This window comes from Cryptomeria japonica, chromosome 7 (assembly GCF_030272615.1).
Source record: "Cryptomeria japonica chromosome 7, Sugi_1.0, whole genome shotgun sequence".
Taxonomy (NCBI): Eukaryota; Viridiplantae; Streptophyta; class Pinopsida; order Cupressales; family Cupressaceae; genus Cryptomeria; species Cryptomeria japonica.
Window position 1 is genome coordinate 530,924,626 of NC_081411.1, and position 16,172 is coordinate 530,940,797.

Below are 16,172 nucleotides of genomic sequence, written 5' to 3' on the forward strand. Positions count from 1 at the left end.
TGGCTTAGTGTTTGATCTACTGAAAACCCTCAAGAACCTCTCTTCATCTAGATCAATAGCCGGTGGATTTGCTACTTGTTCCGCCAGTGCTTCTTCTTCATCATCTTTGCTCACATATTCAATATATCGGCCTCTTCTCTAGGATGTCTTAACGACTTCCAACCGTGCTGCAATTCCTCTCAACATTTCCATCACAACAGGGTTTGTATTCCCACGCTCCACCATTCCTATTTCCTCTTCTCTCCATCTTCACGCCAGTCCTTTGCAGCTGCAGGTAGGATCCACGGTCTGCCACCCCACAACAAAATTATTAGGACAACGCAATCTCTAGAACTAAACCTCGCTCTGATAACACTTGGTGCAGTCACCGGTTTTGAGAGGGACCTCAAAGTGATCAATCTGAATCAGGCAGCAATAGTAAACACAACAGAAACAAGAGGATATGATGGAGGCAATGCAGAACGGAATGAATTATATTATGAAAAATGATTACAAATAACCGGTAGCATCCAAATTACAAGATTCGGCTCACTGGTCTGCCACATACATGCTCGATTACATAATTGGTCAACTCTAGACCACTAATCTTAAGATCTATCTACTATGTTCTATCTGACTAATTTCTAATGCTCAATTACAATGATTTATATGATCCAAGGAGATCCGGTTGGTCCAAAAGGGATCAAATGTCGAAGAACAAGATCAAACGTGTAAAACCAATAGGTCGGCCTCCGCTAAAGAGATTCCTCCGGAAAATCAAAAGGATGAAGTGCGGATCAAAGGGAAGGTTGGCCACATGCCAAGGGACATTGGAATCAACGAACTGGGGCTCCGCAAGCTACATAAAGGATTTGCAAGATAGAAAATAGCTCCAAGCGCTTCCGGTGTCCTAAGCTAGAAAACTATCTCAGAATCTAGAATCGATAACTTACCAGAAAATGATCCAAATGCTCCGCGATCTAGGAATAAGGAAGATGATCATGTCCTCAAGACAAAATCCAACTTTGCAAGATCCGATGAGCAAATGCAAGAAAATACAGAAATAAATGTTGAAACTGCAAAACAGAAAACAAACTGAAAAAGAAATGTTTTTGGTTGATGTAAGATTGCCAAGAACTGGGGATGCTCCCACATCACATTTCTAATATCTACCACCAGCAGAGCAATGAAGAGGAATGTCTATCTGTGTTAGGAAGCCCAGAAAGTTGTTTGTCTTTTCTTGTCAATCGGTTACCTAAATTTTGATATTGTAAAAGGCCTGAAGCTTGTTGCATCCTCTTTTACTATAAGAGGATAATCAAGGCCTTATTCTGGAGCTTCTTCCTCCTCAAGACAAAATACATAACACTTCTAGTTCTCAGAGAAGCCTGTATATTTATGTTTCACCAAGGGTGAATAGTATGCATCAATGTTCATAAGTTTTGTAATGCAGTTATGTGATTTAGTTATATGTCCTACCTGTATTAAATTTTTCAAAGGATAGTGTGCACATATTTTGCAGATATAAGCATATTGGAATCCAATCTAATGATTTCTAAGTTGTTTCTCTTGTTATCCAGAATCTTATATGAATGAATAAAATCAAGAGCTTTTTGGTTCGTATGTCTTCATTGTGTTGTTGAATTTGAATATATTTCAGCTTCTTCTAAAGTAGAGGATTAATTATGCTAATCTTTATTCATAGGGATTCTATGTAGAGAGCAAAACTGAGTGGCAATTATGAAATTCATTTTATGTTGTGACTGTTATAAGGTATCAATCATACTAGGCAAAGGATGGTGCGGAATATTCATATTCTGCATTGTAATAATGGTTTATTTAGCATCTAACGCAATGGAAAGACACTAATCATAATATTGTGTTGCTAACTATGGCAAGGAGAATTTTTTGTCAAACAATACAATAACCATTTTATATTGTTCATTTTCTATTTTAAAGTACATAGGATAGTTAGTTCTCATCATGATCAGAATTGCATAAGGATGAAGGCAACATCCTTTGAGTTTTAAAGATCACTGACTCACATAATAGTCTGAGATCACATCTGTTGTAGCATCACATAATCCTGAAGGTATCAACAATGCTACTATAAGGGATGCCCACCTTGGTTTTACAGAGCCTCAAGTGTAGAGAATGTGATTAGTCCCTTATCCCTGGTCATCACGCTGTTAGTTGGTCCACTAATCCAAGGCCTTGGAGATTGAGATTGGCCTCTTATAGAGGAACTCTAGAATAATAAGTTGGAAGTACCAATGAAATGGTGACTCTATTGGGGAAGTGCTTAGTGTCTCTGGTGAAAATTGGTCAAGTTGCCCAAGAGTTTCTAGTTAAGAAGTTTCCAACCTTGAAAAAGCTTTGTAATAGCATATGTGAAGAAGATTCAAGTGACTCTTCTATTGAGGAGAAGATCTTTATATTTACAAAAGTTTTGGTCAAAGAAAAAAGAGGACACCAGCTGCAATACTTCCAGGTCTTTCTCATATTCTTTTACAAAGACAAAGTTCCCTATTAATTTGAAGATAGCATTAAGGAAGGGAAATCATAGTTATAAGTTTTGCATACTTCTAAGTTGAGTACATTTTTTGTGTTGTGATTTGAAGTATGCATACTCTTAGATTGTATGTTGCTTGAAAGGAGATCTTAGCTTTTGTTGCAGTAGGTTGTGTTGTATAAATTTAAGATCTCTTGTTGTATGAGAAAGTTTGCAAGAGCATAAGTGACAGGATGTATCAACAGTATGTGTATCCATGGATGGTTCCTAATGGGACCATACCTTGTAACCAGCCATGTATTCAGAGATGTTGTTTCACTATGGAAAGATATAGAGCCATAGATTTTAATGGAATCATTGGTTACCCTAACCACATACCACCTGAAATTGGAGATAGAATACCAAATTTTTGGGGTGATAAGTTTGAATTTTCATCTAAACATCTTCAAAGGTTCAACAATTTTATGGAGGATTATGAGATTGATCGTGAGGATGTCATCATGAAGTTAGTTGTGATGTTCTTGAAGGATGATGCAAGAGAGTGGTTCTCAAATTTGTTCCCATATTCAATCAGTTCGTGGCAATAATTTCAATCAGCTTTTGATGAGTACTTTGGTGAAAGAATATATGAGTTTGATTATCAAGGAATTTATGGGCATTCACATTCAAGATGTGTTAATTCCAGCATTCAACCATATATTTATGAAGACATGGAAAAGGATTCCTGAAAAATTCGGACCTAATGATGAACCAACTTTATTCATTTATCTAGGTGCATTTGACAAGAAGATAAGCCACCGGTTGAGAGATAAAGATCCACAAAATTTGCATCAAGCTATGCAAGAGGCAATGGAAAGTGAAAGGATATCTAAGGATGGAATGATGAGAAGTCATAGGTCTAACAATGTGAGTTCTCATAGAGCTAGGTATATAGTTAATCAAGGAAGACCACAAGTTGTAAATAGCTTGCAGAATTATTATCAGCCTACTGCCCCAAGTTTTACTTCATTTCAAGGTGCTAGCAATGTTTCTTCAAATATTATTCATGAATCATAGTATGATGAAGCATGAGGAATGGAGAAAATATGTTTCAAACAACAGTCATTTCTGAAGTCCCTAATCAAAGTTGTGAATGTAATCAACCATCTAGTATGCATATGCCTGAAAGAAGCATCTCAAATGGGTATGAGTTCGCTGTCCCTCAACAAGTTGTTTCCATTAATGGAATACAAGTTGAGTCTCAAACCTTCAATCAACAGTGTGTAAATATTCTTGAGTCTATGGCACATGTACAAGCCTTGACTGATATATGTTACCCTCCTGTTTTTATTTTTCAAAAATACCTACCCCTATTAATAGGCAGTCTTTTCCTTCTATCGCTCACTTCTTATCGAAAGAAACCTTTGTTAGGGTTTCAAGCAGATCCGAAGCAAATATGAACTAACAATTATATGCAGATTTAAATACAAAAGATAAAGAAATAAAACAGGACACAGATAACACAGAGATTTAACGTGGTTCACCCAGAATGGGTTACGTCCACCATACACAGCCGTCCAATCTTTCTTATTATCCAGCAAAAACAGTACATCAACCTTACAATGCCTTAAGCATCCCAACCGCTTATAACATGCGTTTTTAGGGCAACAAACAAAGTTGACCTTTTTTAGGGTTTTATTACAATGTCGGTTTTCATCAACAAAAAACGGCAAAAAAAATTTTCTCGGGGGCGGCAGCCCCCGAACCCTCACTTTCTCAGGGGCTGCCACCCCCGAACCCCTGCCCGAGGCCCGGCTCGGCCCCGGACCCCGGCGAGGATACGTGCTGAGTGTACAGTACTTTGCTGATCAGTTGCCACATTTCAACAATCTCCCACTTGGAGACTGATCAGGCTCCACACCGAACAATCTCCCACTTGGAGACTGATACTACACGACACCACTATACATGCAACATCCGCTGGATAAAACACTAGGACTTGATTGGTATAAATTTCACAATTATCAATCAAGAAGACCAACAAAAACTGATGAAGAAATTAGCTTCTCCTGTGGAACTGCCTTTGTGAACATATCGGCAGGATTCTCACTTGTGTGAATCTTCTCAAGCCGTAACTGACCCTCCTCCAAAATAGTCCGGATGAAGTGGTACTTGAGCTGAATGTGCTTTGTTCTTGAATGAAAAGCAGAGTTCTTCGCAAGATGAATGGCACTCTGGTTATCAGTATACAATGGGCTATCCTCTTGTGTCTAACCCAATTCCTTCAGAAAACATTGCAACCAAATCATCTCTTTGCTGGCTTCTGTAGCAGCAACATACTCAGCTTCAGTGGTTGAAAGTGCAACAACCTTTTGCAGCCTAGAAATCCAACTGACTGCAGTTCCCCCTATAGTAAAAACATACCCTGTAGTACTCCTCTGTGAATCAATATCACCCGCCAAATCAAAGTCAACAAATCCACTTAGAGCAGCATTAGATCCTTTGAAACATAATGCCGTCGTAGTAGTTCCTTTCAAATACCGAAGAATCCATTTCACAGCATTCCAATGTTCCATACCCAGATTACTCATAAACCTGCTCACAACTCCCACTGCATGTGCAATATCTGGCCTTGTGCATACCATTGCATACATCAGACTACCAACAGCTGATGAATACAGGATGTTAGACATTTTATTAACCTCTTCCTGTGCCTTTGGGCACATCTCCTTAGTCAATTTGAAATGACTAGCCAAAGGTGTACTAACTGCTTTTGCATCCTGCATGTTAAATCTTTTCAACACCTTCTTTATATACTCACTTTGGGACAAATTCAAGGTTCTATTTTTCCTGTCCCGTGTAATCCTCATACCGAGAATTTGCTTAGCTGCACCCAAATCCTTCATAGCAAATGACCTGGCTAATTTCTGTTTAAGATCATTTATATGTTGCATGTTAGACCCAACAACAAGCATGTCATCAACATAAAGCAACAAGATAATATAACTGGCATTATCAAATCTCTTAAAATATACACAATGATCAGAATGACATCTATGATAACCGTGTTCAGCCATGAAACTATCAAATTTTAAATACCATTGTCGGGGTGTTTGCTTTAAGCCATATAGACTTTTCTTCAACCTGCACACCAAGTTCTCCTTACCTTTGACCTCATATCCCTGTGGTTGCAACATGTAAATTTCCTCCTCCAAATCTCCATGGAGAAAAGCTGTTTTGACATCTAATTGTTCAAGATGTAAATCATCTGCAGCCACAAGACTAAGTACAGTTCTAATTGAAGTCATTTTTACAATTGGAGAAAATATTTCATCATAATCTATACCCTTTTTCTATGCAAAAACTTTTACCACAAGTCCGGCCTTATATCTTTTCTGACCTCCTTCCTCCTCCTTCAGCCGATAAACCCATTTGTTAGGCAAGGCTCTTTTTTCTGCAGGTAGAGGAACTAAGTCCCAAGTCTTATTTTTCATCAGGGAGTCCATCTCCTCTTTCATGCCTAGCTGCCACTATTGTTTGGCATCCACCTGCATTGCTTCTTCATATTCTTCTGGTTCATCAGAATCCGTTAATAAAATAGAATACAAAGAAGGAGAAAATCTTTCAGGGGGTCTACTTGTCCTCGTAGAACGTCTAACACTTGCAGGAGTTTGTAGGACAATCTGTTGTTGCTGAGCATCAGGTACCTGTGGCATTTCATTTTCAGGAATCTCATCCAACACCACATATTCTTGTTTGTCCTATTCATGCTTCTTTTCCTGCATCTGTTTTTTATACATAACCTTCTCATTGAATATAACATCTCTACTTCTAATTATTTTCTTATTTTCAAAATCCCATAACCGATAGCCATATTCATCTATCCCATATCCAATGAAGGTACATTTTTGAGATTTAGCATCAAGCTTGGTTCTGTTTTCTTTATCAACATGGACAAAAGCTTCGCAACCAAAAGTTTTTAGAAAAGAATAATTTACCTTTTTACCAGTCCATGCCTCCTCTGGAATACCACCATCCAAAGGGGTTGAAGGTCCTCTATTTATCAAATAGACAGCAGTATGTACAGCATCTACCCAAAAATGTAAGGGCAATCCAGCATGCAATCTCATGCTCCTCGCACGTTCCATGATGGTCCTATTCATTCTCTCTGACACACCATTTTCCTGTGGAGTTCCTGGAACTGTCTTCTGCTTTCGAATCCCATTTAAAGAACAATAATCTTCAAATGCTTTGCTGCAATACTCACCTCCATTATCCGATCTGAGACACTTCAACTTTTTTCCTGTCTCATTCTCAACCAAAGCTTTCCATTTCTTAAAAGTTTCAAAAACATCTGATTTTTGTTTTAGGAAATATACCCATGTTTTTCTGGTTGAGTCATCAATAAAAATAACATAATAACAAGAGCCACCAAGAGATGATACCTGAGCCGGTCCCCATACATCTGAATGTACAAGCTCTAACTTCTCACTCTTCTTCTCTTTCCCAACCTTGAGAAATCTGACTCTTTTCTGTTTACCATAAACACAGTTTTCACAGAACTCTAAATCAATCTTCTTTAGTCATGGCAATAGATTTTTGGAGTGAAGGATTTTCATCCCTTTCTCACTCATGTGCCCAAGCCTATGGTGCCACATTATCGAATCTGTTCTTGCAACATTTATTGTTGTTGTCCCTGCAGTAACTTTATCTGTAGCAGCTAAGGTAGAGTAAGTGTTACCAGTACACAGATATAAGGTGCCTACCTTCGCACCTTTAGCTACTACTAATGATCCTTTAGTGACCTTCCACATACTGTCTGAGAAGGTAACTATGCAACCTTCACTACCTAGTTGCCCTACAGAAATTAAATTTCTTCTTAAATTAGGAACATGTCTTACCTCCTGCAGAAACCAGTCATTACCATTCTGCAACTTGATCTTTGTCTTTCCTTTTCCAACAATTTGACAGGGCTCATCATCACCCAAATATACCTGTCCAAAATCACCTTGAACATAATCTAGAAAATATTTTCTATGGGGTGTAGCATGAAATGAAGCCCCAGAATCTATTACCCAGGAATCATTAACATTATCCAAACATAAGATTAAAGCATCTTGTAAAGTATTACTTGCAATATTAGCTTCCTTACTGTCATTTTCATTTTTGTCTCCTTTGTTTTTCTGAGACCAACAGTCTTTCTTTAGATGACTAGGCTTTCTGCAGTACCAGCAATCTTTCTTTCCTCTAGATTGAGAGCGTCCTTTCTTTGACTTCCCTCGTGACTTCTCATTCCCAGGGCCTTTTCCTCTTTCCTTTGATCTTCCTTTGTTCTCCACATTCAAAACACTACCCGATGATGTTGGAGTCTCACCTGTGCTTTTCCTTCGTATTTCCTCGCTTAGGATAACACCAACAATATCATCAAATACCAAAGTATTTTTACCAGAGACAGAGTTACTTACAGCCATAACCAAGCTATTCCAGCTTTTAGGCAAAGAACATAAAATCAAGAGAGCCCTAACCTCTTCTGCAAAGGTAATTTTTACCGAAGACAATTGACTGGTAATTGTATTAAATTCATTTAAGTGCTCCGCTACAGATCCTCCCTCACTCATTTTCAAATTAAACAAACGCTTCATAAGAAATACCTTATTCGAAGCCGAGGGTTTCTCATACAGCTTAGCCAATGTTGCCATCAAAATCTACAGTCGTTTTTGCTTCTGTTATATTGAATGCTACAGACGACGCAAGGCACAATCGAATGGATCCCAGTGCCTTTCTATCTAAAATGTCCCACTCTTCATCTGATATTGTGGTCGGTTTCTTTGCCTTTCCTTCCAATGGCCACCACAAATCCTTTTGATACAGGTAATCCTCCATCTGCATTTTCCATAACTAATAATTCTAGCCGTTAAACTTTTCGACCTTGAATTTGGAATCCTCCATTGCTCCCACTCAAATCTGAAAGTTTTGCCAATTTACAGAAAACCTGGCTCTGATACCAATTGTTAGGGTTTCAAGCAGATCCGAAGCAAATATGAACTAACAATTATATGCAGATTTAAATACAAAAGATAAAGAAATAAAACAGGACACAGATAATACAGAGATTTAACGTGGTTCACCCATAATGGGTTACGTCCACCATACACAGCCGTCCAATCTTTCTTATTATCCAGCAAAAACAGTACATCAACCTTACAATGCCTTAAGCATCCCAGCCGCTTATAACATGCGTTTTTAGGGCAACAAACAAAGTCGGCCTTTTTTAGGGTTTTATTACAATGTCGGTTTTCATCAACAAAAAACGGCAAAAAAAAATTTCTCGGGGGCGGCCCGGCCCCAGACCCTGGTGAGGATACGTGCTGAGTGTACAGTACTTTGCTGATCAGTTGCCACATTTCAACAACCTTGGTGTGTCGAAACTTTGCTTTGGAGTTCCCAAGTTCTGTTTTCATCTGATGTCATGATACCAAAGGAAGAATGATATCTATTGGGTGGTAGTTAGAAGCCTGCAATTTGTCCAATTTCCTTTTTCTTCCTGATGTCTGATATTCTCTTATGGGCCGATGTCGAGTTATCGAAGAATTCCAATCTTTTCTTCGTAGGTTGTCAGCTCTGTTTGTTGTCGTACAACACAACTTCCAAGAATCAAATTAGTTGGAGGTTCTTTAGTACCTTTTTATAGTTGATTAAATGGCTTAAGGCATGTGAAAGGTGACAGTGTACGTTATTGCATTTGATATTATCATCTGTGCAGATCGAATTTAATGCACTACCCTTTGAAACTGACGGAAGTAATGCACGCCATCATGAACTTTTTCTGTTGGAATGGTTTTGCCTCATGATAACCAACTGTCGTTCGATAATCAAGACTTGAATTGGCCAAAAAGAGAACAAAAGAATATATTCCAAGGTTTGCATGCTCTTGCATGGAAACAACAAACTGATTTTGTCAGATATGGAAAGATTGTTACCTTATTAAGAAAAATTGTTGAGCAAGCCAAAAATCACAAACGACATCTGTGAGAAGAAATAACTGTAGGAAGAAACCCTGGTAACTAAGTTTTCATACAATAGAGAATATGGTTCTTAAAGGAAAAGGTCCCCTGGTATAGCCAGATGTTGAGCATATGCAAAATGACATCCTCTTCGACTTGACCGACCTTGCCCGAGAACTCATAGAGGATGAGGACGATTTTTCAGCAATTCTTCAGGTGCCTATCGAAGAAGAGACGAAAGACGAGATGATCGAAAATCAAATTGTTGGTTGGAATTTGGTGCCTGATGAAGAAGTATGAAGTTGGTAGTTGTTAATAATGTGACTTTCTAGTAATTTTTTCCTTATCTAAAATTATGTTTAAAAATAGTCATTTTCAAGACCATTACTTTGGAAGGAACACCGTTTCTTGGAAACGGCAATAGGGATTTTTAGATATAAAAGAGAGAAAGTATATTATAAGTAGGGGGGAATTTTAGAAAAGCAAACTTTGTGTTGTTTTCTGAAAGACAACTTGAATGTGGTTTTGATGATGGAAATTGTTGAATAGTTCATCTAATATGATTAGATTTTGTGCTACAGTAGATAAGTTTTGCATTCTTCTTATGTGGGTGCTTCCTTTTTAGATTTTTATATAATGAGTTGTTTTAAGATTTGTTTCCCTCTAATGTTCATTGTTGTATAATGTTCATCTTTGCATGAGTATTGTATGATAGTGGCTACTTGATAGTTGGTTGGGAAAATTTTGTCATTATTTTTGTGGTTAATTACTTTGCCTTTCCTACTTTCTGGTTAAAATCATACTTGAAAAAATCCCAAATGCATATCATAAGAGGGAGTTGTACCACTAAAATTCATTGGAAAGTTGCAAAGCAAATGAAACTTCTCCAATTGTTGTTAAGAGTTTGTTCCCTTGTTCGAGGCTAGGAGTCATATTGTCATATTTTAAAAGGGAACAAAATCTATTAACCAACATATTTTTGGTGACTCTGTTGGGAAATCGAATGAAGGCTATCGACTCTGTTTGATTAAAGAGCCCGGGAAGATGGCCTAGCGCCTGACCTACACAGGAAACCAATTCAAATCTAAGAAATAATTTGCGCCAACAGTTGTAAACATTTTGGCCGAAGATGATGAGATACTCCATTCTTTTGGGGATTCTTTTAAAGAAAAGAAACCATCTATGACGCTGAAAGAATGAAATTATGTCCATCCAAAGATTGTAAATCCACTTCACTTTTAAAAAGTGTGCATTAAAGGTATTCCTATCTTAATAATCTTGAAAGAAAGGATCACCCATCACAAGCTTCGGTGGAAGGATTGGAATTGTTTAAAGAAAATAAAAGACTGATATCTTATAATTTCTTCGTCCTAAGTGAGCAGAATACTGTAGAACCGCCAATACTGCAAAGCCTCGGTCAACAACACAATAGTTTTCTTTTGCCATACATGCATGTGAAGCAAAGGGAAAAATCATCTCTCTTCTACAAAAGAAATGCTATCGACTGTCTTGGTTCCGAATTACCCTTTGCAAGATTGACGGAATAAGTTTCAGTGTGAAGTTGAAGATAAAAATGGACGCATTACCAAGGCAGAGACAAAGGTCCTCACTTGCAACTTCAGTGAGACTGAAAAGGTATGAATATGCCCTTGTCAGAATCTTCTAGTAGGAGTTCTGAAAAAGAGAAAGTAGCAGAAAAAGGAATACATGCATGTAAAAGTAGCCTGTTTGAACCAGAAAAACAAGAGAGCGATTTGTTTCTTCAATCTTCTTGCTTCATCAATGAGGACTTAGTTTATAAAGAAAAGGAAGATGTGGTTTTTTAAAATTTGATCCCATGATAGTAGAAATTAGCATTCAAAGGCCACATATACCAAATAGATGCTTCAAAATTGATCTACCTCATAACCTAAAAAAAGACCTTTGATTTCTAATGCTCCTCTTGTATGTCCGAATGGAATCATAGTTAATGTTGCATGTAAAAGGAATGTCGAAGCGGTGATAAGAATTAAAAAAAGGTTGGGAAGATCCTGAGAATAAGATTACTTGGGACAAACTCAATGCACTATACTTGCCAACAGAGTTCAATGATGAATCAAGGGTCAGGAACAATCCTCTTTTTGAAGTATATTATTCTCAATTAGCTAATGAAAATTTATCTTCTTCTCTTGACAAAGATGAGCTGGGAACATATATTTTTGAGAATAGTTCAGAAAATGATTGTTTTGAAATCAAGTTGTAGAGAGAAGAGAACCTATTGGATATTAAATATAACATTTTTAACCGTTGTAAACAAATGGAAAATGGTCATAGTGTAAGCATTTCAAGTCAATACTTGAATGCTTCTGTTAATGATGGCTTACCAGAAAGTGAAATTGTTGCATCGAGCTTCCCAAACATGGGTGATGAATTTTCAGCTAATGAAGAAAAAGATGGAGAATTGGTTGCTGAAAGGGATAGTTTGTTTGCATCTCTGAATAATTCCCCTATGTTTGAAATAAAGCATGGGGCTATAACAAATTGTATTTATCGGGAGGTATATGATGAAAAATTGCTTTTCGGCCACGAGCTGAAATATAAAGGCATTTTATATGTGATCATTCGCCATTTGACCTGCATTCTATTCTTGAGTTTACAAGTGCTTTGCAGGTGCACATTTCTTTCCTGTAGTGGATCATATTTTTCTGAGCCTATTAATGGTTTTACTTGAGCAGACTGATCCATTTCATGAGATAGGGGTTTCTTGCCCTATTGTTTGTAAATAAAGTTTTGGTGTGATAAGTTTAGTTTCCTTTTTGCTTCGTTGCTGTTTTGGCTTGTTAGTTTTTGGTTTGTGCCCAGTCGCCCGTCCGCCCATCTGCAGAAGCAACACCCTTTTCTCTTTCCGACTCTGTATCCCAATGGATAAGGTACTGGTCTTGTTTGAAGCTTTGGGTTCCTTGCTGCGTCCTTCTAGTCCTTGTCCCCAAATAGAGTTAGTTGTTACCCTCCCATTTTTTTTCAAAAATACCTACCCCTATTAATAGGTGGTCTTTTCCTTCTATTGCTCATGTCTTATCAAGAAGAAACCCTAGCGTGTCAGAACCATGCTTCGGAGTTCCCAAGTTCTGTTTTAATCCGATGTCGCGATACTGAAGGAAGAATGATATCTATCGGGTGGTAGTTGGAAGCCTTCAATTCATCCCATTTCCTTTTCTTCCCAATGTCTGATATTCTCTTATGGGTCGATGTCAAGTTATTGAATAATTCCAATATTTTCTTCACAGGTTGCCAGCTCAGTTTGTTGTCGCACAACACAACTTCCAAGTAGCAAATCAATTGGAGATTCTTTAGTACCTTTTTATAGTTGATTAAACAGCCTAAGGCATGTGAAAGGTGGCGGCGTAAGTTATTGCATTTGATATTATCATCTCTACAAACCGAATTTAATGCACTAACCTTTGAAACTAACAGAAGTAATGCACGCCATCATGAACTTTTTCTGTCTGAATGGTTTTGCCTCATGATAACCAGTTATCATTTGATAATCCAAACCTGAATTGGTCGGAAAGAGAATGAGGGAATATAAACCAAGGGTTGCATGCTCTTGCATGGAAACATCAAACTGATTTTGCTGAATATAGAAAGACTGTTACCTTATTAAGAAAAATTGTCGAGCAAGTTGAAAATCACAAATGGTGTCTACGAGAAGAGATAATTGCAAGAAGAAACCATGGTAACTAAGTTTTCATAAAAAAAAGGATATGGTGCTTAAAGGAAAAGGTCCCGTGATACAGCCAGATGTTGAGCATATGCAAGATGACATCCTCTTCGACTTGACCGACCTTTCCCGAGAACTCTTAGAGGATGAGGACGGGTTTTCAACAGTTCTCTGGGTGCTTATCAAAGAATAGATGAAAGCTGAGATGATCGACAATCAAATTGTTGGTCGAAACCTGGTGCCTGATGAAGAAGTATAAAGTTGGTAGTTGCTAATAATGTGACTTTCTAGTCATTTTTGCCTTATCTAAAATCATGTTTAAAAATAGTCATTTTCAAGAGCGTTACTCTACAAGGAACCATTTTTTGGAAACGACAATAGGGAGTTTCTAGATATAAAAGAGAGAAAGTAAATTAAAAGTAAGTGGGGGTGGGGGGGAGGAAATTTTATAAAAGCAGACTTTGTGTTGTTTTCTGAAAGACAAGTTCAATATGGTTTTGATGATGGAAATTGCTAAAGAGTTTATCTAATATGATTAGACTTTGTGCTATAGTAGATAAGTTTGCACTCTTCTTATGTGGGTGCTTCCTATTCAAATTTTTATATAATGAGTTATTTAAAGACTTGTTTCCCTCTAATGTTCATTGTTGTATAATGTTCATCTTTGCATGAGTACTGTATGACATCGGCTAGTTGATAGTTGGTGGGGAAAATTCTTTCATTGTTTTTGTGGTTAATTACTTTGTCTTTCTTGCTTCCTGGTTAAAAGCATACCTGGAAAAATCCCAAATTCATATCATAAGAGGGAGTTGTACCTCTTAAATTCAAAGGAAAGTTGCAAAGCAAACACAACTTCTCCAACTATTGTTAATAATTTGTTCCCTTGTCCGAGGCTAGGAGTCAAATTGCCATATTTTGAAAGGGAACAAAATCTATTAACCAACAATATTGAGACAAGGAGGCTTGCAAATAATGAAGAAATTGCATTAGGGGAAGCTCAGGGGAAGCCCTACAATGAAAGAAGTTCAAATTTAGAGTGAGTTGCAGCAAATGCATATGATGGTGGTGCTGAAAGCCTTACTTGTGGCGATAATAAGAGTCGAATTTCATCATCAACCTTTTGCTAATGAGGATGACTATGATAATCACTATACTACTCAAAGTAATGACTCAATGCAAATGTGTGGAGTGGGTATGTTCCAACAAAGGGCTGCAGCTAAACATAGTGATGTTATGGATTATGGTCAGCAGATAGAAATTGTATGTGCATCTGAAAATGAATTTCAAGAATATTCAAACCCATTATATGATGAAACAATGGAAGATAATCAGATGATAGCTTGCCATAGTATACTTGAATATGGTTTTCATCATATTTCAAATCCATTATATGAGGAAGAAGGATCATTTTCAGATGATTGGGATACTACATCCGATGGTGAAGCAATCAGCTATATTGACCAAACTGTTATATCAAATTTGTCACTGTTTAATAACCATGAGTATTGTTTTGATGAAGATGAGCCTAATTTAGGGACTCTCGAGCGTAGTTTTTGCAAGTGTGATGATAATGTTTTTGAGCCTCATTAAGTAGTTTCACCTTTGGGTGTGAGCCAAGTCATTTGCTGTCCTATATTTTACAATAGCTCATACGAGTATGATTTTGAGGCTTCTAGTCCACTTGAAAATAACAACGATATGCATATTAGGGATAGTATATTCTCATCCTTTTTAGAATTGCATCAGGAAGATTCTTTGGATCAAGAATTAGTCTCTTTGTCAAATGAAAGTCTCAAGGAAGTTGAATTTGTTTCAGATCATGTAGTCTTAGAATCAAATGACATGGCAGAAATTTTGGAGAGCAACAATGAATCCAATGATGTTGGTGCACACAAGGGCTTGGACCTCTCTTTTAGTCTCTATGACTACATGTTTGAGCTAGAGGTTTGTGCATTCTTGCAAGAATGGGATGTTGAAAATGCTGATGTGTTCTTTTTAGAGATGGCACTTGTAGCAAATGAAGATATACTTTGCGATCAGCATCTAGAAGTGGTATGTACAGCTGAGAGTAGCTTCCAAGAGTATTCAAGACCACTGCATGAGGAAACAATAGAAGGAGATGAAATTGTAGAAGGCCAAAAAACATCTGAAAATGAGTATCAGATTTTTTTTAATCCATTTTGTGATGAGATAGTAGAAGAGGATCGGACAATGTTTTGCCATCAAACATGGTTTTCATGAAATTTCAAACCCATTGTATGATGAGGATGGAATATTTCCAAATGATGGGGATATTGTGTCATCTTGTGAGATAGGTAACTATGCTGATGAAATTAATGCATCTAATTTGTCAATTTTTAATGACCTTGCATGTGGTTGTGATGTTGATTTTGATGAGGATAAACATAGTTCATGTATTTCCAAGCATATTTTGCAAAATGATAAAGGGAACCTTGATGGTGATCAAAAAGTTGTGTCCATCCTTGTTCAAGATTGCTTGTGTCAGAAAGATATAGCTCACAATGAGTATGAATCTGAAAGTTTAATGGTTAGTGAAGGTTCATATTTTCAGGACAACATGATAGAGATTAAGGATAATTGTGAAATTCATAACAGCAATGATCAAAATTATAAAAGTTGTTATGAGGACCTTAACATTGATAAGCTATTCTTGAACTTAGATGTGAATAATGGTGTGTGAGATGAATCAAATAGGCAGTCAGAAATACCTATGTATGAAGAATGTCCTCATCATACACTTGAATGCCTGCATGAAGTACACAAGAATGAGTATGGTAAATTTTTCTTTGATGTGCAAACTTGTGATGAGGTAAAATCTACTGATTCCAGCTATGTGATGGAACTTGAACGCTTTCAGTTAGGATATCATTTCATGATACATGATAATGACACAGATGGTGAAAAATGTTGCATGCAATATACATATATGTTATTTGGTTAATGTAGCATATACCCCTCACTTATTGATGAAGGAAAT